The sequence below is a fragment of the Malaclemys terrapin genome, chromosome 11 (genome assembly GCF_027887155.1).
Source record: "Malaclemys terrapin pileata isolate rMalTer1 chromosome 11, rMalTer1.hap1, whole genome shotgun sequence".
Lineage (NCBI taxonomy): Eukaryota > Metazoa > Chordata > Testudines > Emydidae > Malaclemys > Malaclemys terrapin.
Window position 1 is genome coordinate 12575126 of NC_071515.1, and position 27046 is coordinate 12602171.

At 46.6% G+C, this 27046-nt stretch overlaps 1 pseudogene; it reads right to left on the reverse strand.

Annotated features, from left to right (window-relative positions):
- Positions 1-19384: 19384 nt before the first annotated feature.
- LOC128845224 (DLA class II histocompatibility antigen, DR-1 beta chain-like) lies at positions 19385-21095 on the reverse strand (annotated as a pseudogene).
- Positions 21096-27046: the final 5951 nt, after the last annotated feature.

Below are 27046 nucleotides of genomic sequence, written 5' to 3' on the forward strand. Positions count from 1 at the left end.
CAGGGGGTGCTGCAGTATCCCCCCACACTCTTAGTTCCAGCACCTATGTGCTGCAGTGGTTGTACTCGGCGCCTTCCAACCCATGCCGCTACATTTCTCTCCCTCAGCCTTGATTTTGAGACTACTATTTTAGCGCAAACAGATTGAACTTAATGTTTGCTGTCAACAGATCACTTTATAATGGAAATATTTATAACAAAGATTCTCAGTGCAAGCACTTCTGAGGATTTACACCTGTCGGCCTAGATCTTCAACTGATGGAAACTGGAGTAACGCCACTGAATCAATGGTGTCACATTGAATTACACCGCCTGAGAATCTGGCCCACAATAGTCCCTTTCCCCAATGAACCACAAGGAGTTGGCCTCCTGAGAAGCCTTGCATCGTTTCCCCCTGCTTGTCCACACAATGGGAAGGCTGCTGTTTTGTCACTGGTATTTGTGCTACCAGAAAGTGCTGCTGGCTGAGACAGGAAGTTTTCGTTTCCCTTTCAGCATAACAATGACAATAACTTTTCATTAAAATGGCGATTCAGATTATTCACTTTTAAATGTCAGCTGTCAAGAGAATGACCACAGAAACTAGGGGAACAGCAGCTTGACCGTGGAATAACATCAGTGGGTGTGTTTTTGTAGCCGGGGACATTTTGTGAACAGACAGTTTCTTCTTACATTGAGAAGGATATTAAATTTCAGCAGGAAAAACAGAAAACAAAAACAGCTTTTGAATCTGACCTGTCAAATGTATTACAGGCCCAATTATCTGTCTAGCTAGCTTCTTATACTGGTGTTTATCACCTACTGAAGTCAATAGGGTTACACAGGTGTAACTGCAAGAAGTGGACCCCCAACAGTTTTATAATCAAAAACAGGTTAGACTGCATTCCCTTTATGACCTTTGTTCTCCTGTTGAAAATCTACAACTGGAGGGTTAAGGTGCAAGGTGGGATGATTTATGTACCAGTTTGTCCCTCTGGGGATTTGGATTCCATTTTAGTTGGATTAGCAGAAGAAAGTTGTTACCGTTTGAAAATGCTATAGAGGAGAGTCAGCTGTTATATGCCTCAATCCCATAAATACTGTGAGCTTTATTTTAATCTCAGACCAGTTTTACATGGATCTAACTCTGTTGACTTCAGTGGAGTTACTTCTCAGTTACATTGGTGCAAGATCAGAATCAAGTCCAATTGCTTGAGATGCTCTGAGACATCACTTAGACATTTTAACTGAACTTTTTTTGCCCTGTAAATCATGTATTGGATCTATCAGGTTACGTACCTTCTTCAAAATACTGTATCAGTCCCCTTAAACTTTTCAAATCCTTCACTGATTGCAGGACACAAGATAAAGTTTAAAAGTCAAGATTAGAGGATCTGGATAGCTCAGGAGTACAGTTGTGCAAATAACTGATTTTTCAGATCAGTGGCCACCGAACTAAAACCTGGGGCGGGGGAGGGGAAGGGAATTCGTTTTGGGTTGATCTGAAATGAAAATGTTTTGCATTTTTCAGTGAACTTGGAAAAAAAAAATCCAGCTCTCCTAGCCCACTAGCACTAGTGTCCTAGCCACTAAATCATCCCCCCGCCCCTTTCATTCTGTGATTTGGAGACACAGCAATAGACAAAATTGTTGGATCTGAGTTTAAGAGGCTGCTCCTGCAAAAGCCACCTCTTTCCTTGCTCTGCTGATTGGGAGCAAAAAAGCAGACACTACTAGCTAAAGAATTAATTTTTTAAAAAGTGTGACTCAGGCAAATCAAAAACAATTCTCTTCTCTATCTGTCTATCAGCAACGAATCTTTCCCATGACAGACTCTGCTATTCTGGGATCTGCTAACAGTATGTGTCTGAGAAGCTATTCCAATGTGATTCACTTTTCTTCAGTTTGTTTTCAAAACACATACACTTGAAACACGTAACTGCTATTTGGGTTAGGACAGAACTGCTATTTTTAAATTATTCTGCCAGACAGAAAGGATCTTTTGTTGATGGCTGTTCATGCTGCTACTGCTTACACAAGTTTCTACATATTTCTTGGGATGATGAATCCACAAGAAAAAAATAGTAAAATGGATTTAAAAACCCTGAACATGTATCCACATCATCAAATAGCTACATCTCATCTTCTACCACTGATTATCAACATGCATAACAAAACTGCTGGCAATCTCACAAAGGGACCATGAATAAGCAACTGATTAAGTCTCTTTAATTTAGAAAACAAAGGAAATGTTGGATAAGTCCTGGTTTAAACAAGATGTATTTTTATCATTTATCATTGTTTTCTTTTGGACTGATTATACGGTCAAAAAATATGTCCATTTTATATGGATCTTGATTCCCTGGCATAGAGATCAGGAACAACAGGATCTAAATTAGCCAGTCTCCGGAAGGGACATTTTGATGGCCTTCAGCAATGGAAACCTTTTGAAATAAAGCCAAAGATGTTGGCACTCAGCAGAGTCTATTCAACTGCATGTGTGTACCTCCAGAGGGGGAAGAGACAAAGGCATCTATTAGGTCTGACACAAGGACCACCAGAATTCCAGCACCATTTATATGCACTGCTAGCCCTTGGAAAATCTTTTTTAATGACCTAGCTGTGATCCCCTTAATCACACGGGTGAGCTGTTATTCACATAAATGAGCAGTTACTTGATAGTGCCTCTGGAGTAAGGGGTTTACCATATGACTCTAAAATATCAATGAGGTCCAGGCTGCTACTATTCCCAAGATTCGATAAACCATTTTATAACATAGTTAGACCCCATCTAGAAACAGGTCCGACCTTCATAACAGAAAGCTACCAGGCTGCAGGACCTGCTTACAACACAGTAGTGCCGGACATGTTTAAAGCATGTACACTACAAGACTGATCCAGTAAGCCTGTGTCAGAGGATCTCCTCCTGGCTGCTCTGGGGATTAGCTCCTTCCAGATTCAACACCCCCCTTCTGCTGCTCATTCATACCCCCTGCCACTGCTCTCTCTGAGACTCAGGGTGGTGCTCTCTCTTCGTGGTTTGGCCCTCCAGGTGACTGCATGTTTTCCCCCTTCCAGGGTATCAAAGTCCTTCCTCAAAGATGGCTGCGATCCCTTCACAGCCCAAACCATGCCACTTCCCTGGTGGCTGTAAGGGGAGCCCAGGCCTACCCTCTACTCCAGGTTCCAGCTCAGGGACCCTCTGCTCAGCAGCCAAGGCCTACACCATCTTAAACCTTGCTGCCTTTTCCCATCAGCCTTTCCCTACCCTTTCTTGTTTCCCTTCATTCCCTCTCTACTCTCCAGAGACTGGTTACAGGCTCTCTCACTGCAGTCCCATTGTACTGCCAGCTCCCTGGCTTTACTCTAGCCCTGCCTGTTTCTTCCCACCTGGGTTCTATCATTATTCAGGGGTTACTTAGGCCAGCTCATTCCCTTCAGCTGTGGCCTATCCAATTAATTGGCCTCTCCTCAGCCTCATTAACCCCTTCTAGGCTGGCGTGGGATGAACACCCCATCACATCCTGTTGTTAGTGAAGACCTAGCAACTGCCCAGGCAACCTCCAAGTGTAGTAAATGTGTAGTGCAACTGAAGCTCTGAAACCTTCGCAGTGCATAAAGTCAAGATCAGGTTTAACTCCATATGGGACTGGGGGCTTATACAGAAGCACCTCTGAAATTCATTTAAACTTTTGTTCTCCAGTATCTGTAGGGCTTTATTCTCTTTTTTTTTTTTTTTTTTTTTTTTTAGAAGGGCCACATTCTCACACCTTGTGGTTTAATTGATCCTAATGCCCTTGTCTGCTTTTCCTTCAAGCCCCTCAATCCCTGGGTTCTCCAGGAATAAAACAAAGCATCTCTGAAACTCATTTATATTATTTGCTTCCATTACCTCCCCATGTATCTTATGCTGTAAATGTATAGCCCTTCATGAAATGGTGATGACTGTACATTTTAGAGATGCTCTGATACTGAGCACCAGACCTAACACCAGATGCAGACCCAGTCTATCTCTGTAATAAACCAAAATCAAATAATAGGACAAGTCCCGACCTCTTTAAAATTAATGGGAGTTTTGCCATAGACTTCAATGAGGCCAGGATTTCACTCAGTGAATCCAAAACCCCTTCAATCTGGACTTCAAATCCCAAATTGAGGAGTGTTCATATCTTGGGTTTATGTTCTACCCATTATAGCCCTGATTCAGCAAGGTACTGAGTATGTCTATCCTGCTGAACTTAGCAGGATTGCTCCTGTGCTTATGTGCTGGCCTAAACAGATATGAAATTTAGCTCTTGATCCAGAGTTTAGGTCCAAGGTTTCATTTAATTTGTCCATTGTTGAAATGCAGCATGTATTTAACTGTGCACAGCTAGACAGATCATGAATGTTACCATATCCTTTGGAAATAACAAAATGAATTCTTCTGAAGAATCAGTTTATTTTTCATGTTTGGCCTCAGGGTAAGCATTTTTAACATCTAAGTACACCATAGGCACTGACTTGCTTTTATCTCCCATAGCACTTATAGGCTTGAAGAACACCAGAAAAGAAACTGGATGATATTGTGATAAGCAGATCCTAGATCCCCTCCACCTTCACCTTCATTTATATCTTGTGTCATTTCCACCAATTACAGCTGGAACAGACCCCTGGCTTTATGGCTCCTTGATATGCCCTATAGGAAGCAATCATCTCTTCCTGCATTAACATACTTCCTTCCTTAATTCCCTCACTATTGTTTTCCAGGTCAGTCTCTGGATAGCTGAAAACTTTCATGTCCATCGTGCTGGTCATTTTTCATTTATTATTACAGATGCTTGATATTTTTTCATTGACTTTTTTTATGCAAAATAGGCTTTTCAACCAACCTGAAAATGTTCACAGAAAATTTTGGTTGGAATGTTCTGATTTTTCCACACACACAAAAATTGAAATTAAAAAATGATTTTTTTCAGTAAACATTTTCAGTTTTCAGTTTCTAGCTTTGTTTTTTCACTGAAAAGCAGAAAAATAACCAGGAAATTTCAGACAAAAACAAAAATACTGAAAAACTCCCTAGAGAAAAACTAAATGATAATTGGAATTTTCCAACCAGTTCATTTATTCTTCTTCTATTATTATTCAGAACAGAGAGGAGAGAAGAAATATAAACCCACATAAAAAGGCACATAATGTACCCACCAGTAACAACATAACATGCAGGGCCTGATTTTTAGGAGCTTTGAGCACTTATACCACCAATGGAAGACAATGGAGAATCAGGTCTTTAGTATCCATACAGTGGGTTAGTGAGTAGAGCGGAACCAAATCTAATGGGCGGATCAATGGTAGGACAAAATACTCTGGGGGAAATGCCATCTCTGTGCTATTGTCTCAACTTCCCCCAAGCAAGGGATCAGGCTCCATGAGTCAGGAGGCAGGGCTGGTGGGACAGCTGGTTTTTGCAGCATCAGCCCTCAGGAAGCCTGGGACAAATCAGTGATGAAGTCAACCAGTCAGCCGAGGAGCACATGAGTACAGGATTCCAAAAGTCTCTGGCCAAATGTCATAGGCCACAAAGCTGAGGGGGGCCATCTGGATCATGGTCTGACCACTTTTTGTCCCAGTCAAACTTGAGTGGTGCTGCAACCCTGTGCGCCAGGTTGGGGGCAAGCGGGGCAAATCTGTCCATCCCCCCACCCACTTTCAATGGTGCTCTGCAGCCCCTGCCAAATGTGAACCCCTAGCTACTCTAGAATGCAGGGGAACCAGTGTGTGGGTTCTCAATTTTAAAAAAGTATATCATTGATACAGGTGGGTTGGGGAAAAAATATGATATAATTGTTGTCACAAGAAACGTGGCCTCGGTAAGAGGGTGTCGGGTGATACTAGCAGGGCCTAGTATTCACAGGGCAGATAGGCAAAACAAAACAGCAAGGGCAGTGCCGATGTGGTAAAAGAGGCTATTGCCTCACCAGAAAGAAATACAACCAGTGCTCTGTCAGATTTAGTATATGTGATGTATTTCGTTATGTATCTGTTAAAGTTTTGCTTTCTGGATAGCACAGCTTTAACTCTCCAAGAACTCTGCTGTCTGCCGTGACAAGAAGCCATTTTGAGAGACAGAGTTTTTGCAGCCTGCTGCAGAGAGACACCCACAATGCTCACTCATGCAGATCAGTGTTATTGGAAGCAGATATAGATCCATTGCAGGACCCATTTGGACAGCAATGGGCAGTGTTGATATAGGATCCAGAGATACTATCTCTGCCATTGCCAGTATTTGCCATTTAACAATGTTTAGGTATAGTGGTATTGTAACTCCTCAGGTCATTGTAATGTGACACTCAGTATGTTTTTGTTTGTGTGGATATGTCCTACACCTAAACAATTATCTAGTCAGAAAAACTAAGGGTATGTCTTCACAGCACAAAAACAATTAGGAGTCCGGTGCCACTTTAAAGACTAACTGATTTATATGGGCATAAGCTTTTATGGGTAAAAAACCCACTTCTTCAGATGCATGGAGTGGACCATCACAGCACAGTTAGTTTGAATTATAACTCAAGTGTTACCCCTAACTCGACTCTCATCAACACACAAAAATCTCTACTCAAGTTAAGTGGCGCTTTAAACTCAAGCTAGTTGGACTGTCGGGGTGGGGATGGGGTGGATTGAAGCTCAAATGATGCTGAGGCTCAAGCTAGTAATGCAGTGGGGATGCAGTAGCCAGTGTTACAATAACTCATCAATTGCTAATCCAATCACCCTGCTAATCCAACCTCTGTGCAGCTAATTAAATCAGTCTGCATAACTTCAGTGTTGCACTGAAGTTTGGCACTCGTGCTAGCCCTGCTCGAGTGCATTAACTCACGTGTACTAACTTGAACTAACGTTTGCAGCGAAGACAAGCCCACAGGGAGTAAGTAGACTTTACTAGTAGAAGCAGGATCGGCTTCCCCAAAGAACTGCACCACAAATAATTTCTCCAAGATCTAGCTGCCTATAAAATCAGTTAAACAGAACTTGTAAGACTACTTGTGAGAGCACCATCTAGTGGTTTCCAGTAACATTATGGCTATCCGAAGAGAATATACGCCCTTTTGCCTTTATTTCTGAAGAAAATGGTTCACCAAAACTACTGCTTTCTGCTACTGTTGCAGCATAGCGAGAAGGAGAAGTTGATTAAAATGTCATAAATCTAATTTTAGAATAAAGTTTGCAGCCCAATGCAATTGTCATGTTTTACTGAGAGTCACCTGCCATTTTGTTATGCATGAGCATGACTGGCAAAAGGTTTTGAGAAGAGGAAGATAAAAAGGTGCTCCTTCTGGAATGTTTAACCCCAACAGCATCTATTATGTTCAACATACTCAAGAGTATAAACAGCATGACTAAGGATGACTGTGCAGTTCACACAAAGCTATTGCTACTGAGGTACACTTTACTGCTAATTTACAAATGGTGACAGAATGTTTCCTTTGTTCTCTTGAGATTCAACAGTCGCCTGAAAGCTCAGTGAGGTTCCTTTGCAGGAAGGAGTAGATTGGAACTCTGATTTCTAAGTAATTTCCATGCAGGAGCATACAGGATCTCACCAAGCCCTTTTACTGAAGAGATTGAGCAGTCACCACCATATGTGACACGCTCATGGTGCTCTGCTTATTCCTCACCCCTCTAATAACAGATTAACGTAGTTGAGCCTTATCCAGCAGTTTGTTGAATATGAGATAGTCAGTGCATTTATGTAGGGTTACCATACGTCCTCTTTTTCCTGGACATGTCCGGCTTTTCAGCACTCAAACCCCCGTCCGGGGGGAATTGCCAAAAAGCCGAACATGTCCAGGAAAATGGCAGCTCTGCTCCTCCCCTGACTCTTCGGCTCTGTTTAAGAGCCGAGCTGCCCGAGCGCTACTGGCTTCGGGCAGCCCCCTTGCCTCCGGACCCCAGCCGCCGGCCGGGCACTTCCCCTCCCGGGCTCCGGCGGCGCAGGGTCCGGAGGCATGGGGGCTGCCCGAAGCCGGTAACGCTGGGGCAGCTCGGCTCTTAAACAGAGCCGAAGAGTCAGGGGAGGAGCAGAGCCTCCAGCCGCGGCGGCTCTGCTCCTCCCCAACTCTTCGGCTCTGTTTAAGAGCCGGGTTGCCCGAGCGCTACCAGCTTTGGGCAGCCCCCATGCCTCCGGACCCTGCGCCGCCAGAGCCCGGGAGGGGAAGTGCCCGGCTGGGGGCGCAGGGTCCGGAGGCAAGGGGGCTGCCCGAAGCCCAAGCGCTACTGGCTTCACGGTTTGCCGGGCAGCCTCCAGACCCTGCACCCCCGGCTGGGCGCTTCCCCTCCCGGGCTCCAGCTGCGCTGGGGAAGCGCCAGCCGGGGCGCAGGGTCTGGGGGCTGCCCGGCAAACCGTGAAGCCGGTAGCGCTCGGGCAGCCCTTTCCGCGTGGCTGGGAGTGGGAGGGAGGAGGGGGTGGAGTTAGGGTGGGGAAGGGGCGGAGTCAGGGCGGGGCTGGGGTGGGGAAATGGGCGGGGCCAGGGCCCGTGGAGGGTCCTCTTTTTTTATTTGCTAGATATGGTAACCCTAATTTATGCAGAAATTTTGCAACCCTGATATTAGCTTGAGATGGGTGTCAGCTAAATCCCCAGATCCAAACACCTCCAAGCTTAGGGTGTGTTTGAAATCCAAGCCCAGATTCACTTTTTGTAAGTGGACCCTCTCTTTGCAACGGGCCAAATCAAACCCCAGACTTGAGGTTTGGGGTGTTTGAAATCCAGATCTGCACTTTTCAACTTGGGTCCATCTCTAACATCAGGGTTAAACTTCAGAAGATGTTACCTTCACTGGAGATGAGCCTGGCAGGTAGACAAGTTCAGTGTGCCATTACCAGAATTGTACATGGAAATCAGTAGTGTGCATGTACAAGTAGCTATGCAATTATGGCTGTTTGTATGCACAATTTGTGCAGGCAATGACAGTAACTGCATATAGAAGGGGGGGGGCAGATTCTAGCCCTAGTCTCAGCTCATATACATAACTGCAGTGACATATAGGGACCATCAAAGGGCCACAGCAACCCAATGGAACATTACCCTGCTGCAGAAGGAGTATGGGGTGAGCGTATGCAGCCCTGGGCTATCCCCTCTTGGGGTCCCTGGTAGAGCAGGCATCTTGCATCATGACTCACCATCCTGGCATACCCCCTTGTGGCGAGTCCTGGCATTGCAGCACGTGCACCTTAGTTTCCTCATAACAAACTCCAGCCTACTCTCGCCACAGAGGTCACTTGGCCATCCGAACAAGCCACTTCAAAGCATTCACCTTCCGGGGTAACAGAGTCTCTTACTTCCAATCCAAAAACAACATCAAGACAAAAGTCTTCAGCCCCCTGGGCTCAGACTTCACCCCTCTTCCTTACAGGCAGACACGCAGCAGCAACAGCCTGTCTTGCTGCCGGCTCCTGGGCTCCAATCAACCCAACCATCCGGGTCAAATCTGCCCTTTTACCCAGGGCCTCTGGCAGATCACAGCCCTCAGCCAGTTCCAAGGGAGAGCCTGGCTTCTGACCCCACATCAGAGCAGCCTGCCTGCTGCTGCCCTACCCAGTCAGCCTCAACAGCTGGGCTTTCCGCCTCCAACACCCAGCACAGGTGTCACAGGACAGGGCTAGTTGAACAGGGAACCCTGGGCTTCCTGGCCCTTAAAGGGGCAGGCTACCCTGTGACAGGGCATGCTGGGGAAGGAAGTGGTGTGTCGGGGTGAGAGGGGAGTAGCTCAGGACTACAGCTATTCTGAGTGTGCAGCAGCCCACTGGGGAATCATAGGCAGGCTGCCATAAGTTGGAGCACATGGCTGCCAGGGGCTCACACAATTCAGTCAGTAGACTACGCTACTCCTCCCTTTGAGACTCTGTCCTGGAGACCATTTCTTTTCATGCGCAGGGCTTCTTCACCTTCCCACTCCCCAAACTTCACTTTTCTTAAGACTTCCCTCGTTGTCTTTCCATATTCACCATTCAAGGGGCAGACTCACCTGATATGCCCCATCTGTCCGCCTCTGAAACATGTAGGCAGGCCCTTCCGGGTTCCTGCCTTCCAGGGTCTGCTTCTTACATGGCCACCCCTGATCATCCTGCTGCCTACTGGGCACTCAAACCTCAGTGACCAGGTCTTCTACACCAGAAATACAAAAGCATTTCTCCCTTTGCAGGTGGCAGTGGCCTTCCTGCCACTATGCCACAAACCACACTGGCTGTATTTCCCACTGAGCGGTGCAGTGTGCCTCTCGCTGCTTCTGCTGACCCTGCAGGAGTTGCTGAAAGAGTGCTTGGATTAGGGTGACCAGATATCCCGATTTTATAAGGACAGTCCCGATTTTTGGGTCTTTTTCTTATATAGGCTCCTATTACCCTCCACCCCCAGTCCCAATTGTTCACACTTGCTGTCTGGTCACCCTAGCTTGGATCTGTAGCTGCTGCTCTGCCAGTAGACGAATAGCATCCTCCATCTGATAACCTGTGCACCCAAAGTGTCAGTCCTCTCCTATGATTCTGGGGGCGAGTCTTGCCCACATTCTCCACCATGTGTCATGTGGCTCACTGTCCCAGAGCACCCCCACCATGTTCTTCCAGCTACTCCTGCTGTTGAGGTGATCTGGCCCTCGAGTCAAGCCACTCTAAAGCATTCAGCCCCTTCGAGCATAACAGAGTCCCTTAGTCCAGGTCCAACACAACATCAAAACAATCTTCAGCCCTGCTGGGCTCAGTCGACAGCCTCCCTTACAGGCAGGACCCAGGGACAACAGCCCCTCTCACTGTCTAACCACCAGCTCCTAGGCTCAAAACAGTCCCACCATCTGGGTCAGGACTACCCTTCCGCCGCGGGCCTCAGTCAGTTCCAAGCTCGATCCCACATCAGAGCAGCTTGCCTACTCCCCTATCCAGTCAGCCTCAACCGCTGGGCTTTCTGCCTCTAACACCCACCACAGGTGTCACAGGACAGGGCTAACTTGACAGAGAGCCCTGGGCCCCCTGGCCTTAAAGGGGCAGGCTGCCCAGTGACAGGGCATGTCGGGGAAGGAAAAGGTGTGTTGGGGTGGGAGGGGAGTAGCCATATCACTCAGGACTACAACCATTCTGGGCTGTGCAGCAGCCCACTGGGAATCGTAGGGAGGCCGCCATAAGTTAGAATAACCCCCACTTGTGGTCTAAAATTACTCCAATGAGTAATAATAATAAAATAAAAAAATAAAACCAAATTTCAGTTTCTTGCCAGTGTCCCCGTGTGTGTAATCCATATTACACCCTCCAGACATGTGAAGAGATCGTTCTGCAGGCCTTTTCTAGTCCATATCAGACCAAGAGTGGGACTAATGGGCAGAAAACATGGCCTACACACTCTGGCACAGACGTCCCCTGTTGTGCAATAGTCCCTGATCACAAACAACCCATTTAGTCTGCTTCTGGTCATAGATAGACTAATTCATACGGGGAGGGATGCGAATGGCGACAGAGATGGCCAGAGCACAGGGTCATATTCAGGGGTGCCGGAATGGGGGAGGGCCCTCCCACTTCTGGGGAGGGCCCTCCCACTTTTTACCAGCTGTAAGGACAAGTGACGGGAGGAGGGGGGTGAGGTATTGGAGGGAAGAGGCGGCACAAAGGCTTGGGGAGAAGGTGCGGTCTGGGAGGTAGGACCACAGTGGCCCCGACACTGTTAGGAAGCTTCTGCCAACCCTGGTCACATTAAAGCTGTGTGCAGCCATTTTGTATGCAAATGGTGCAGCACCAGAATTTGACCTAACAAACATAAAGATGCAGTTTGGGTATAAAGTCTGGACAGTCATTTTTCACTGAAAGCTATTAGTGATCTCCTTTTGCAGCTGTAAAAGAACATGTGCATATGACACTGCAAACTGTATAGACTCATTTTTAATAATAATAATAATAATAATAATAATAATACATAATTATTTTTATTTCTTTATGTAGTCTCTGGCCTAAAATGTTTAGATATTGGACCCCTTTTCAAGTGTTCACGCCACAAGTTAGACAATAAAATGTGTCTCCAACACATTGGCATGTTCTTTCAACCTTAAAAGCAATAATGCATGTGGAAATTATAAGTAAGCAGATTTGTGGCTGAATTCAACTGCAATGAAACCTGCTGAGTGGAATTCAGGGTGACCCACAAGTTTATAATTTTAAGAATGTCCTACAGACAGATTAGGTTCATACCATTTCCGAGTCCCTTTACCATTTTAGGAATAAGAAATTTGATTGCAGGAGCATTTTAGATCTAAAATATTATAGTACAAGTCATGAAAGCCAGCAAAGAATCAACACTTGGGCACAAATATCAGAGGCCATATTCATTCATGATATAACTGCATGCAATCAATGGAGTCCCACCAGGGATCAATTTGGCACAAAGTGTTATATTATGGGTGGGATTTTCACAGATGCCTAGCAGGTTAGAATACCGAATTCCCACTCTCGTCTAATGAGAAATTGCCATCATGCAGATACTTTTACGTGGCTTTGAAAATTCTACCCTATCTGTTAATTTAAAAGTAATTTGATTGGCTAAACATTCCAGTATGTCTCTTATTTTTTCTTTTAAAAAAGAACTGCAGCCCTTTCTACAACACTCATGGTTTGTTCGATTGTTACTTATGAGGGTGGAGTTTATTTAAGCGTATGCCCAGGCTGACATCAAACCCAACATTCTGGCTTTACTTACTTATTGTTTCTCTTGATTTTTCATTAGTAATGACATTCAGACATGAAATACTCTATTTCCAAAAGGCCAGATGAAAAATCTCATGTGAATTACCTCATTTGATTTCCGATATTTTTCTTACTTATTTGGAAATGTTTGATGGTTTTCTAAATATGCCTTAATGAGACAATGCAAGATTAAAAAAATCATAAACCTATTTTTAAATGTCTATTACCAAAAGCACTTTTGATTACTATCTATGATTAATTTTAAATAAACTAATTTTGATAATTAATTCTGTTGTTTATATTTTGCATTGGCCAATGAATATAGATTAATAAGTATCACTTTTGTTTGCTATGCATTTCTCATCAATTTCCTTTTCAGGGTCTCATGAAGTGCCTCCATGCTGGGGTTGTAAACACTGCAGAAAAATATTTAAACCCCGAGCCTGCAAAGATTTAAGCACATGCTTAACTTGAAGCATGTGAATAGTCACTATGAAGTCAGTGGGACTATCCACATACTTAAAGGTAAGCATGTATAGTGGGATCAGAGACTAACTAAAAAAAAAAAAACAGTTTACACTGATTTTTTTTTTAAATAGTGACATTTCTATTGGTCCCAGAGTTTCAATCCTTCTATGTTAAATAATAAGAAACATAGTAAACAAAACAAATTATGGGCCCAATCCTGCTCCCACTGAAACCAAGGGCAAAACTCCCTTTGGCTTCAATGGGAGCAGAATCCAATGATATAACATTCTGCTTCCCTTGTAAATAGAAATATCGCCTCCCCTTTTCATGATATTTCAAGACAATATCATGAAAAGGGGAGGCAATTGATCCACTCATCATGGTCTGTTGCCAATATTTGTTGTATTATCTGTCTAATTTAGGACCCCATCCTGCAGCCCTTATTCACATGAGTAGTCCCATTGACTAGAATGGGACTACTCTCATGATTAAGTGCTACTCATAGGAGTACAGTGAGTCCTGCAAAGTGAAAACACATGCTTAACTTTACTCCCATAGCTAGTCCTATTGGCATCAAGGGGCTACCCAGGTGAAACAAGTTAATAGGATTATTCCTGCATAAGTATTTGCTGGATTGAGACCTAAGGCTCGAAACTGCTAATGGGAAAGGAATTTGTCTTCTTCTTATATATCTGCACAGTTTTATGCACACTCACAGATCTCTGTGCTGTGGACTATGCAATAATAACAACAAATATTGATAATTAATAGTAAATAATATACTAGCTTTATTGTAATCTGATGCTTTACTCCTCCCACCTTACTGATCTTCAATATAGCTCTTCCCCCAGTAGTCTTTAAGGATCAGACTTATGTTTAAATGATGTAAAAAATGGGACCTAAAGAGGTTGACTGTGTGTAAAATTTTCAAAAACACCTAAGAGACTTAGCCTAAGTCCCATTTTCAAAAGCGACTTAGGCACTTTGGCCTAGATCCTCAAAGGTATTGAGGTGTCTAATCCCCACTGAAATTCCAATGACATCAGGTGCTTTCTTTGTGGGCAGGGAAGGGAGGGAAGCAAGAAGTGTTAGTGACTGATCATAACATCATCTTTTCAAAGCTTCCTACCCCACTAGTAAACTGTCCAGCTTTTCTGGCATGGCCAGAATGACAGTTTTGTACAGTGTCCTGAAAAGCCCCCTGTTCCAAAATGATTCTCATTGGTTAGAGGTTTCTTCCCTATTAAATCTTGCCCCACTCTTTCAATTGAGACTTAGGCTTTTAAGGCACTTCGGCATTTTTGTATTTAAAAATCAGTTCTGGAAAACCATAAATAAATTCTACCAAACATATTAACCGTAGTAGAGCAATGCTGAAGTACTACTGAGTTTTTTACACTCCTTCGCATTTCTGTGACTTGAATGTTTCCTCTTTACAATGCACAGATGTTCCAGTGTTTATATGCAGTATTGTTGTAGCTAGGTTAGTCCCAGGATAGAAGAAGAGCTCTGTAAACTCAAAAGTTTGTCTCTCTCACAGGCAGAAATTGGTCCAATAAAAGATATCACCTCGCCCTCCGTCTCTCCAATTTATAATAAAAGTTTTGATCAAAATAGGATTTTTCTTCCTTTTTATTGGCCTTTCTAGGATTTCCATGTAAGAGAATATTATGTCTCACTATGTTATTTTAGCAAGGGGAAAAGGTGTAAATTTTAGAAGCCGTGCTTAGGAAAATAGCACACAAAATAACTTCTAATGAAATTATGGGAATTATACATTTCCTTTCCAGCACCCAGTTTTCATCCACCTGCATCTTTCTGGAATGGTACCTGCAAATGGTGATTCAGGAGGTAAATGCCACTGCCATGTGTAGTATTAATTTTTATTTTCAATACTATATAATTATGTTTTTGATTATAAACAGAGAGAAGAGTCACGTTGCTACAGGAACTTTGCCTTTATGTAATGTGGACACAATATATATTGTACAGTAGTACACCAGATGGAAAATATGAGTGCTTGGACTGGAAAGTAAGTCGTGCTGTCTTTCCATGTTGTGTATAAATCTACAGAGCATAATTAAAAGCAGAAGCATTGAATATCTCCAGACTCTAAAGCCTTTACCTGGCTCTATAAATCCTTCAGCCATATAACAGACAGTGAGCTGGGTTTAAGCTAATCTAAGCAGATGGATACCCTGAGCTGATTATTTGTATTTGGTAACGTTTGTTTCACTGCCGCATGACTGGGCGAAGGAAAAATGTGTCCTGAAGTAAATATATGTGGCTCGGGTTATGTACAGTGAGCACAAATGCTAGACTAGACATCAGGTACTTTCTTTGTGGGCAGGGAGGGGGGAAGGGAGGGAAGAAAGAAGGGTTAGTGACTGATCATAACCTCATCTTTTCAAAGCTTCCTACCCCACTAGTAAACTGTCCAGCTTTTCTGGCATGGCCAGAATGACAGTTTTGTACAGTGTCCTGAAAAGCCCCCTGTTCCAAAGTAATTCTCATTGGTTAGAGGTTTCTTCCCTATTAAACCTTGCCCCTCTCTGTGTCCATATCCATGAAATGGGGGGATAATATTGATCTACTTCAAAGGGTCTTGGGTGGATTCATTAGTTACTGGGCCCAATTCTGTTCCTTTTGGAATCAATTGGAATGTTACCCTTCAGTTTAATAGGCCACTAATTTAGCTGTGCAGGGGAGAGAATTCCTACCCTCCACCCCATGCATTAAGGCTGCTGGCTACCAGGATCTCCCTGTATCAGTGTGCCTGCATGGTTGTTGTTGCTCCCATTACCACAACAAAGTGGACAGGGAGGGGATGGAGACAAGGAGAGAGTTGGTGGAACTATGACTCTGCCCACTCCAAGGCATTGGTCAGAGAAGTTGGCTGGACATGAGGGTGGAGAATGGGGGTGGGGTGCAGCATACTGCCCTTCCCACAAAGGAAAAGGGGAGCATGGGAGGACTAGTACCCAGGGTTCCTCCTGGGTCAGTGCAGCCTAGGCATCATCCCTCACACAGGCCTATGCGTGAGGGCACCATCTGGCCCAGTGGGAACAGAGATGGGCTGAATGCTTGGCAAGTGCTTTGAAACTGTAAAGCAGTGTATCAGCAGTAGGAGTTACGGGATCAGATTCCCCATTGAAGTTAATGGGGCTGCACCCAACTGGAGCATCTAGTGCAGTGCTTTTATTTATCATCATTTCATATGCAAAAATGCGTGCAGTATATTTAGCTATTTGTACACCAAGGCCTGCAAATACCGACGGATGGGTGAGTGAAACTTCTACAAAAAACAAAGACAAAAAAGCCATTGTTTTTTGCATGAGAATGTGCGCTCCAAATGGGCTGGAGAATTAATTAAGTACAATGAATGTGTTCTTTAAAAACTGCATTTCAAATATTTATTGTCACTATAATAATTCTTCATTCCAACCATGGAATGCTGCAAATACCATAAACACTGTAAAAAAGGTAAAAGCAACAAATGACAAGTTTTTGGAGAATACCTACTCTAAATGTGCATGGCTGCATGGTCATTTAGTTCCTCACATAGTGCCTAACTGAGTCAATCCAATTTGAAAGCAGCCCAAGAGAGAGCTACAACTATGACCAGAAAACATGTGCAAACTATTATCAGCTTTGAATGCCAGCAAAAGAAAGGTCTAACCCACCATAATCATCATTTGGATGTAAGGAATTAATTCAAAACATTAATGACAGAGCAGAACTACATGGGTTAGCCCAGAAAATCCTTTGCTGCTGAGAATCAGTTTGGAATGAAAGGAAACGTCTGAAATAAATTTGGTTTAAGGGTCTCTCTTGCAGCCCTAGCAAACAGAGATCCTTACCACAAAATTCATCCTTGATCTGGCATAATTATAAGCCTGCTCAGAAAAAGCCAAAGAAAAGGTTTAGTATGGAGATTGGATTGTCACACAGCCCTAGACAAGATGGTGCAGGCATTGATGAAGTCTTTGGCTCACAGAGCTCAGCATGGTGCTCACTTGACTGTCCCTGGCAGCTGCTACAACACATTGGGTAATTACAGCTCTGAGTCTGTTCCAACGCTCATCCAGAATGCAAGCTCTGCAGACAAACCAACAAGTGAAAAAAGAATAGGGAAAGAAATCATTTTTATTGGCGGGGATTCTGTTTTAACTCAAGGCTAGCTGAGAAATAGCTGAGAAGCTAGAAGAAGTAGGTCCATCTGGGTTTGCAGCAGGCTGGCGGGTCTGGCTCAAACCAGGCAGGGCACTGAAGTCCCAAGCTGCCAAGGGAAACAGGCTCAGGGGTAGTCTCAGCACATCAGTTGGCAGTTCCCAAGGGGGTTTCTGTGATCCAGCCCATCACAGCACAATACACAATGACCAGCTAGGGGTCTCCTAACCCCTGCCTGCACAGAAACATGTTTTCAACTTCAAGTGACCTGCCTTTGTTCTATACTTTAAGAACATAGTTTTTCTGTATAGATACAGAACTCCTTAAATCTCATCTACACATACATCTCATAATGCTTATGGCCACCTGCATATTGCTGTCTTTTGTTAGAGTCCTCACATGCCGCCCTTTAATGAATGATTACATGTCTGTCTGACCCAGGGGATCCTTGTGAAACTCCTGTGCACGCCGTGTGCCCTCTGCCAGTTGGCATCAGGAGGTTCCTGGGTCACAGTGCCTTTTGGGGCTCTCAGACTCACTGGTTTGCGAGAAAGGAGCCCCTGGAAGAGTCACGAATGCTCAAAGGCATCATTCCTTTCGCTCCAGATCAGTCAATCCAGTTCAGTTCCACTTCCATCAGACTCTGTTGACGTGCCCAGCTGTGCCTGCGCTGCCCGAGGTGTCAGGGGAGGGCTCACACAGAGTCTGGGATGAGATCCCTGGTGTCTATTTATCCTGACTGGGCGGCAGGTTGACACATGTCAATCCCTATTGTCTCCTTTCTCCCCGGGTCACGCATGCATTGTCATCATCACGTTATGAGGAGACGACTTTTACGTTTCCTGATAACCAGAGGAAATATTTTTCTCATGTTTCCTTGTGGGGGGGACACTGGCTAGCAAGTGTCCCTGTCTCAATCTCTCCCCTGTCCTGCTGGCTGCCGTTGCTCTTCTCTGGGTTTAGACTTTGCTTTGTACTTTCCAGGCTGTACCCCAATGTTGAGGCCTTAGAGTCTGCCTAAGTTTTGCACATTTCACTATGGTCACGTATCTGCTAGCATGATAGTTCTGTGCAGGGAGCTGGGGCCATCCCAGACAGGTTCCCGCAAGGGCAGCGAGAGTGACTGTGGGGCTGGGCAGGGGGCCAGGCGACCCTTAACTTAGGGGATGTGTACATGAGAAAGTGAGGACTCCCCCGGGTGGGAGCAGCACAGGAGGGTGGGGAGAGCCCAGGGAGGGGACAATGACAGACCAGAGGGCACCAGGTCTCAATCAGCAGCGCAGAGTGGACCCCTGGGCTCACAGCTCCTACATTCTCCAGGACGGGATCTGATTCAGGAGCCCGGCAGGGAGAGAGATATCACCCCCTGGCAGTGAGGCTAGCGGAGAACACGTCGAGTCAAACTCCAGCTCCAGCCACTCCACATTCTCCTCGCTTGATTTAAGGGGCGACTTTTGTTCTTTTAGAAAGATTGTTCTAAGGGCGAAAGGCCCCAGGGAAAACATGGGAAGTGGTGTGTGAGTGTGAAAGGGACGTCGTTGCTCATGTCCACCCTCCTGGGAAAACACCGAAACACGGGCATCACGCAGTCAGCATTCTGACCTGCAAGTGGTTGCAAGTTCTTTCGCACGTTTAGGCAAAAAGGGAAGCAGCTTGGAGAGTAGCACAAGTCAGTCTCAAAATTCAGGGTCAGGAGTTCATCCGTTTCTGGTGCGTTTCTCAAGTGAGTTGGATTTTTCAAAGGGGAAGTGGATTTGTTTCATAACTAGAGAGGCACTGACTGATTTGCAGGCACTTCACGCCGTGTCTGCAACTCCCTGACGGGCCAGGAGTGTGTGGGACTAGAGAGGAGACCTGGAGGGGAGGCAGGAGGGCACCACTGGAGCTCAGACTCTGAATGGTCTGACTCAGGTTTATGGGGAGCCAGGGGCTGGGATTAGTGCCGCACTTCCTGGGCCTGGGCTGAGAGACGGGCAGGAAGTTCCTGGGTCACTGGATTCAAGCCTGAAGGGGAAATTAAAGCAAATTGTGGTGAATCAAAATTCGAGTGAAACCCTCCAGTGCCACTGCATCATGGCCCCACTGGGGACTCATTTCCTGGGCCGCTGGCCCCATCCCTGAGCCATACACCTTTCTTATTCCTCAGGCAGCTGAGCAATCCCAGGACCTTGAAGACCAACCCCAGCACGGAGCCCCCGACCCCAGCCAGCACCTTGCCCCGGCAGAGTCAGCCCGTGCCTTTGTGGAAAGAAGAGCACGGGTGGTTTAGGCTGAGCTCAGCCTCTCCTTCCCCTTGCGCTCTCTGCCCCAGAGGTGGGGCAGGGCTTAACCCAGGCCCATCCCCCAAAGGCTGCCCCTGCGGGATCAGGGGCTGCCCCACACCCAGCAGCTCTTACCCCAGTGCACGGCGAGGGGGTCCCGCAGGCTGATGTGCTCCACCTGGCAGGTGTAGATGTCCCCTCGCTGGGGGCTCATCTCCAGCATCACCCGGATCTGGAAGGTCCAGTCTCCGTTCTGGAGCAGTTCCGTGGACACCGCCCCGGCCATCTGCTCCTGCCCGTTCTTCAGCCACTTGATCTCGATCCCCCCGGGGTAAAACCCTGACACGGAGCAAACCAGCAGGTTGCGATGCGCTGGGACTCTGATTTCATGGGGGAAACTTTCACCTTGGACTGAATTGGGAGAAGCGGGAGAGAGAGAGAAATGGGAAAGGAGTGAGAGACAGAGCAGGACTCAGGGAGACCAGGTTCCAGCTCCTATTTTTACAATCTTCCTTCACCCTCGGAGCATGACGAGATCATCACAGATCCGGGTGAAAGTACCATTGTTAACCTTTGGTATTCCCCCATTGTCCCTATCTGGGGGACACCTACTGGGACAGATCTGACAATACCTTGCAATGTCCTGGACCAGCCTTATGGAATTAAGTTAAACCTTATTGAATTAAATATTTGAGGAGTTCATTGTCTTCAACATGCCGTGGTTTAAGTGTTGTTATGGAATTGTGTGTAACTTCTAGGCAACGACTAACGTGATCATGAACGGATCGATTTCATGATTCTAGGGAAAGGAAGGAGTGAGAGCAGCAGAACTGGGACAGTGGCCTTCAAAAAATCAGACTTCAGCCAAGTCAGAGAGCTGGTAGGTCAGGTCCCAGGGGAAGAAAATCTCAGGAAAAAAGGAGTTCAGAAGAGCTGGCAGAGTCTCAGAAAGACAGGATTCAAGGCACAACTGCAAACTATCCCCATGAAAAGAAAAGATGGAAAGAGTCTGTCACAGGGTCTGGTCTATGCCCCAGCCTGTGACCGGAACGACCCCTTAGTGTGCCGGGCCCCAAGGACCCACCCAGTTCCATAGGGGCAGGCCCGGGGCCTCCAAGACTCGGACACTGGGCCTTTGGCACCAGCAAACCCTGTCTCTCTCCTTGGCTCCCTGCAACCAATCCAGCCCAGGCAGATGCCCACGGGAGGCTTGTGCGGTATTTCTGCTGGGCTCCGTGCTGTCGGTGAGGACTTGCCGTGACACAGGCAGTCTTTTACAAACAAGGGAACCATTTATCCATCGGGTCTACAGAACCCGAAAGTCCTGAGGTTAGCAAAGGGGGTCAGAAATGAAGCTGTCGTGCACCCTGACCAAGGACTCCCTTTCTCGTGCTCTCCCCGGGACTGAGCTCCTGTGTTCCGCAAAAGGGCCCCCTTCTTCCAGTCATCTGACAGCTTCTTCTCCAGCCGTTCCCTGTTCCACCTGCTGGGGGTTCCTGCTGTTTGGTCTCGATTGTTCATCTCTTTGTCTTGCTGCACCTTCTTTTGGTTTCGGTCTGTTTCAGCCAGCTTTTCTGATGACTATAGTCACTCTGCCAGGCAGCGAGGTGACACACACATCTTCTGTCTCCTGCGTTGTTCCAGGAGCAGTGCTGACCCTATCAATGTGACATACAGAGGGAGACTGAGGCAGGCCTAGGATTCATAACATATATCACAGAAAATTCCCACTTCATCACAGAGGCCAACATGGCTCCATCAGGAACTCTCTAATCACCTGAAAATCAAAAAGGAATCCTACAGAAAGTGGAAAGATGGACAAATTGCTAAGGAGGAGCACAAAAGAACAACACAAGCACGTAGGGATAAAATCAGAAAGGCCAAGGCACAAAATGAGTTACACCCAGCAAGGGACATAAAAGGCAGTAAGAAGAGGTTCTTTAAATACATTAGGAGCAAGAGAAAGACAGAGGAAAGTGTGGAAGTAGAGAAAGAACTGACAGGGATTTGGAGGGGATTTCAATGCAAACAGTCCCCTCTGTGAGCAAGAGTCAGGCTAGCTGTAACCCTAATAACGCGAGATTTGTAGAAGCGAGGATTATGTGAGGCAAGTGGGAAAGAACTGTGTGAGAAGTTGTTGCGACCTTGTGTTAGATAAGTAAGGAATGTAGACTAGAGTCTAAATAGAGGTGAGAAAAATAAGATATCAGGATGACCTATGTATAAAGCTGTTGCTCATTATTGTATGTAACGAAAGTTATAAATGCTTGCTGTCATTGTTTACCTAGAGAGAGACCTGTTTTGCTCTCTCCCTCCATGCAATTGCTAAAGATAATAATGTATCTGACTTGCTGCACCCAACCTGAGAGTGAGAACTCTGTTTTTCTCAGACAAAAGTGTAGGTCCTCTACTTAGTGGGGAAGGAGAGCTAATACTTGACAACATCAAGAAGACTGAGGTGTTTAATGCCTATTTTGCTTCAGTCTTCACTAAAAAGGTTAATGGTGGCCAGAAAGAACAGGCTAAAGAATATTAGATACGCTGGATGTATTCAAGTCCAAAGGTCCTGATGAAATTCCCCCTGGGATACGTAAGGAACTAGCTGAAGCAATCTCAGAACCACTAGCCATGATCTTTGAGAGCTCGTGGAGGAAGGGTGAGGTCCCACAGGACAGGGGAACTGACTAACCTTCTTCAGTGCATTCAGCTTCCTACAGAAAGGTGAGCACAACTGCTTGCTAGTCTTTGTCTCTGTATGATACCCAATCTGCCTAAGCCAAACCAATGTTGGTGTGGTCTGAAAATGCTCTCTGCAAATCCACGCTCATAAACACTATAGTTTATTGCTGTGTTCACTTAATGCTGCTATGGGTAATAGTAGTAATTGAACAAGTAAGTTCACTTTTTATATTTTTAAGATCTTTGATGAAGAGTCATAACTTACTTCAGTAACACAAAACTGCTGTGTTGCTTTCTGCATTAAAGAAATGGGGGATTGTGGTAAAAGCTAAGCTATTTTCATTTAAAAATTACACAGTCCTAACACAAGAGCATCTAGAATATGGTTCCAAGCACTGCCTTCCAAAATGGAGGATACCCTATGGTCTCTGTAGCCACAGCCTCACCACAATGATACTGACAAAGACCCTGTTGCTTTGGAATTCTTAATGCGTTTCAAGCATTGCTTTGAAGTAGTCTGAACGAACGTCTTGGAACATATCGCTGAGAAGCTCAGGCTGGGATTTTCAAAGGAGTGTAAGAGATTTAGGTAACTCCAGTGAGATATGGGCCCCATGCTCAGTATTGCCAACCACCAAGCTTCAAAACCATGGGGTACACTGCCAAAAATCATGAGATTGGCCTCAAAATCATGACTCTCTTTCTTAATAGATCACTGGTTTTCAACCTGTGGGGGTCCGCAGACTATCTAAGATTTCCAAAGGGGTCTTCCTTTTTTGTGTGTGTGAAAATTTTTAGCGGTCTGCAAGTGAAAAGGCTGAAAATCATGGGAATAGATATGTTGGTTTGTGGTGGGTCTTTTGATCTTTGAACTCCCCTTGCCCAGCGTGTGTGTGTTTCAATTAGTGTTGACAGGGCTCCAACATCTACAAAAGTGATTTAGCCTCCCCACATCTGTCAATCCCCCTGCCCAGAAATTATTACTGCCCTCCATTAGTGCTACCCTCAACTCCCCATCCCTTCTGCCCCCTCCAGCCTCACCTCTGGTCCTCCTTCTTCGACTGCTATCCCAGGTCTGGTGGGGAGGAGGGCGCTACATCAGGGTACCTTGAGCTGCCCCCTTCATAGGGGAGAGGAAAGGATTCCTCAGCCTCTCCGCCCCTGCACAGGCAGGTGCTGCATGGTGGGAATGGGGAGGACTAGAGCAAGGGGTGGGGGGACAGAGAGATGCAGATGGGCAGCGCTGGGCTCTTTAGCTCTTATCAGAACACATGGGCTCCCAGAGAGCTCTGTCTGCTTCCTGCGGCAGCCCTGATGGGCTGCTCTTCCCCAGGGGGCCAGCAGCCAATCAGAGGGGATTTCCCACCAGGCAGGGCTCTCATGTGTGAGAGGGCTGCTGGTGTTTCCCATTGCATTGCCAGACATGCTGCGATGTCGGGGGAGCCGATGAGAGCTAGTGACTCAAACTCCCCTGGGCCCGTTGGAAAATCCCAGCTTGACATCCCTGAAGTGGAAGGTCCATGGCCATGTGATCAGATGGTGCACGCTCACGCATTGCTGCCAGCTCCCACCCTGTGTTTGCAGTGATGGGATTTCGGCCAGGGCAGGAGCCCGTCGGGTGATGACACGAAGCTCCAGCCCTCCAGCCAATTTCAACCATGCCTGTGGGGGAAACCCCACTCTGGCTGCCTGCACCACCTGCCCACCTCCTGGGGCACTGCAACCATTGGAGCAGGTCCTCAAGGAATCAATTATGAAACATTTAGAGGAGAGGAAAGTGATCAGGAACAGTCAGCATGGATTCACGAAGGGGAAGTCGTGCCTGACTAACCTAATTGCCTTCTATGATGAGATAACTGGCTCTGTGGATGAGGGGAAAGCAGTGGATGTGTTATTCCTTGACTTTAGCAAAGCTTTTGATATGGTCTCCCACAGTATTCTTGCCGCCAAGTTAAAGAAGTATGGGCTGGATGAATGGACTGTAAGGTGGATAGAAAGCTGGCTAGATCGTCGGGCTCAACGGGTAGTGATCAATGGCTCCATGTCCAGTTGGCAGCCGGTTTCAAGCGGAGTGCCCCAAGGGTCGGTCCTGTGGCCGGTTTTGTTTAATATCTTTATTAATGATCTGGAGGATGGTGTGGACTGCACTCTCAGCAAGTTTGCAGATGACACTAAACTAGGAGGCGTGGTAGATACACTAGAGGGTAGGGATCGGATACAGAGGGACCTAGACAAATTTGAGGATTGGGCCGAAAAAAAACCTGATGAGGTTCAACAAGGACAAGTGCAGAGTCCTGCACTTAGGACAGAAGAATCCCATGCACTGCTACAGACTAGGGAACCGAATGGCTAGGTAGCAGTTCTGCAGAAAAGGACCTAGGGGTCACAGTGGCCGAGAAGCTGGATATGAGTCAACAGTGAGCTCTTGTTGCCAAGAAGGCTAACGGCATTTTGTGCTGTATAAGTAGGGGCATTGCCAGCAGATCGAGGAACGTGATCGTTCCCCTTTATTCGACATTGGTGAGGCCTCATCTGGAATACTGTGTCCAGTTTTGGGCCCCACACTACAAGAAGGATGTGGAAAAATTGGAAAGAGTCCAGCGGAGGGCAACAAAAATGATTAGGGGTCTGGAGCACATGACTTATGAGGAGAGGCTGAGGGAACTGGGATTGTTTAGTCTCCAGAAGAGAAGAATGAGGGGGGATTTGATAGCAGCCTTCAACTACCTGAAGGGGGGTTCCAAAGAGGATGGAGCTCGGCTGTTCTCAGTGGTGGCAGATGACAGAACAAGGAGCAATGGTCTCAAGTTGCAGTGGGGGAGGTCCAGGATGGATATCAGGAAAAACTATTTCACTAGGAGGGTGGTGAAACACTGGAATGCGTTACCTAGGGAGGTGGTGGAGTCTCCTTCCTTGGAGGTTTTTAAGGCCCGGCTTGACAAAGCCCTGGCTGGGATGATTTAGCTGGGAATTGGTCCTGCTTTGAGCAGGGGGTTGGACTAGATGACCTCTTGAGGTCCCTTCCAACTCTGATATTCTATGATTCTATGATTCATTCTGAGCTGCTGCAGGCAGAGCTTCCCATGCCCCCTGGTTTGGAAAGGGGCGGAGGGGGATGAAGAGCCCCTGGAGCTGCCGAGCCTGGAAGGGGGACCCTGCTGCAGCACCCCCAGCCCTGGGGGAGGGAAGTGAAGAACCCCATAAGCAACAGATGTGAGCTGGGGTCGGGGGCGGGAGATGGGCAGAAGTGATGTGGGATTTGGAGGGACAGGATTGATGTGGGGATGGGTGATAGGGTAATAGCTGAGCAGGGGACGGGCAGGTGGAGAGGTGAAAGCCAAAATCACCTGTCCCAATAAATGGGAGTGCTGGCAACACTAATTGTCTCTCTCTTTCTCACATACATGCTGTGGATGGGGAGGAGGAATTCATCAGTCAAAAGACAGACCAAAAAATCACATTAATATCTAATGATTTGAGGGGGAGGTTTCACTCATGGTTTTTGGTCTCTTGAAGTTGGCACTGAAATTGGCATTCCTCCACAAAAATCAATGAGGTTTCTCTTGGGAACCAGGGCCTACCACATGGATTCAGTGGTGCGATCTCTCTCAATTTTATTGTCTCTTGTGATATTTGGTGGTTTTTTTTTAAAGCCCCAGCTTAAAAATGTAAGTTTCTCACCCTTGTGGTTGCAGAGAAAAGCCTGAAAATGTGACAAGTGCACCTTAATGTTTTTATTTTAAATAGAGTTACCATATTTCAACAATCAAAAAAGAGGACGGGAGGAGCCCCTCCCTAGCCCCGCCCCCATCCTGTTCTAGCCCCGCCCCTGCCCCTTCCACTCCCTCCCACTTCCTGCCCCCTCAGAACCCCCAACCCTCCCCCGCACTCCTTGTCCCCTGACTGCCCCCCAGGACTCCACCCCCTCCCTAAGCCTCCCTGCCTCTTGTCCCCTGACTGCCCCCTCCTGAGACCTTCCCCACATCCTAACTGGCCCCCTAGGACCCTACCCCCTACCTGTCCCCTGACTGCCCCAACCCTTATACACACCCCCACCCCCTGACAGCCCCCCCCAGAACTCCTGACCCATCTAAACCCCTCTGCTCCCTGTCCCTGACTGCCCCCTCCTGGGACCCCTGCTCCTAACTGCCCTCCAGAACCCCACCCCCTACCTAAGCCTCCCTGTTCCTTGTCCCCTAACTGCTCCTTCCTAAGACCCCTCTCCCTAACTGCCCCCCAGGACCCTACCTCCTACCTGTACCCTGACTGCCCAAAACCTTATCCACCCCCCCCAGAAAGCCCCCCCCCGAACTCCTGACCCCCCCTTCCCCCCCGCTCCTTGTCCCTGTGACAGTGTACCCCATAAGGCTTTATGGGGAGGGGGTGCTTATAAATGTACATATGACATAACTGGAATATGTTTTGTGCTGCCTGTGCCATGTAACATATCTCCGTAAGGGTTATGGTCTACTATATCTATTCATCCTATTTGTACATATATATCATTTTCTACTCGAGGTTAAGAATATGGGCTGTATGCTTGCCTGATTTCTAAGTAAGCTTTGTGAGGCATTTGGTCAGCTTCTTTAGGAAGGAATTTGCCAGGTTAAGTACCTGATCAGGAGACACTTAGGGAACAATGCATCTTGGAATGCTCCAATCCACATAAGAAGTCTTCCTGGAGACATGCAAGATGCCATGTGGACAATGGCGTTGGCCTGCAAAGACTGAGTCACGCAGGGGCATGTGACTTGCCCAGGTGACTCCAAAACTCCATCTTGGAGCTGGGCTTT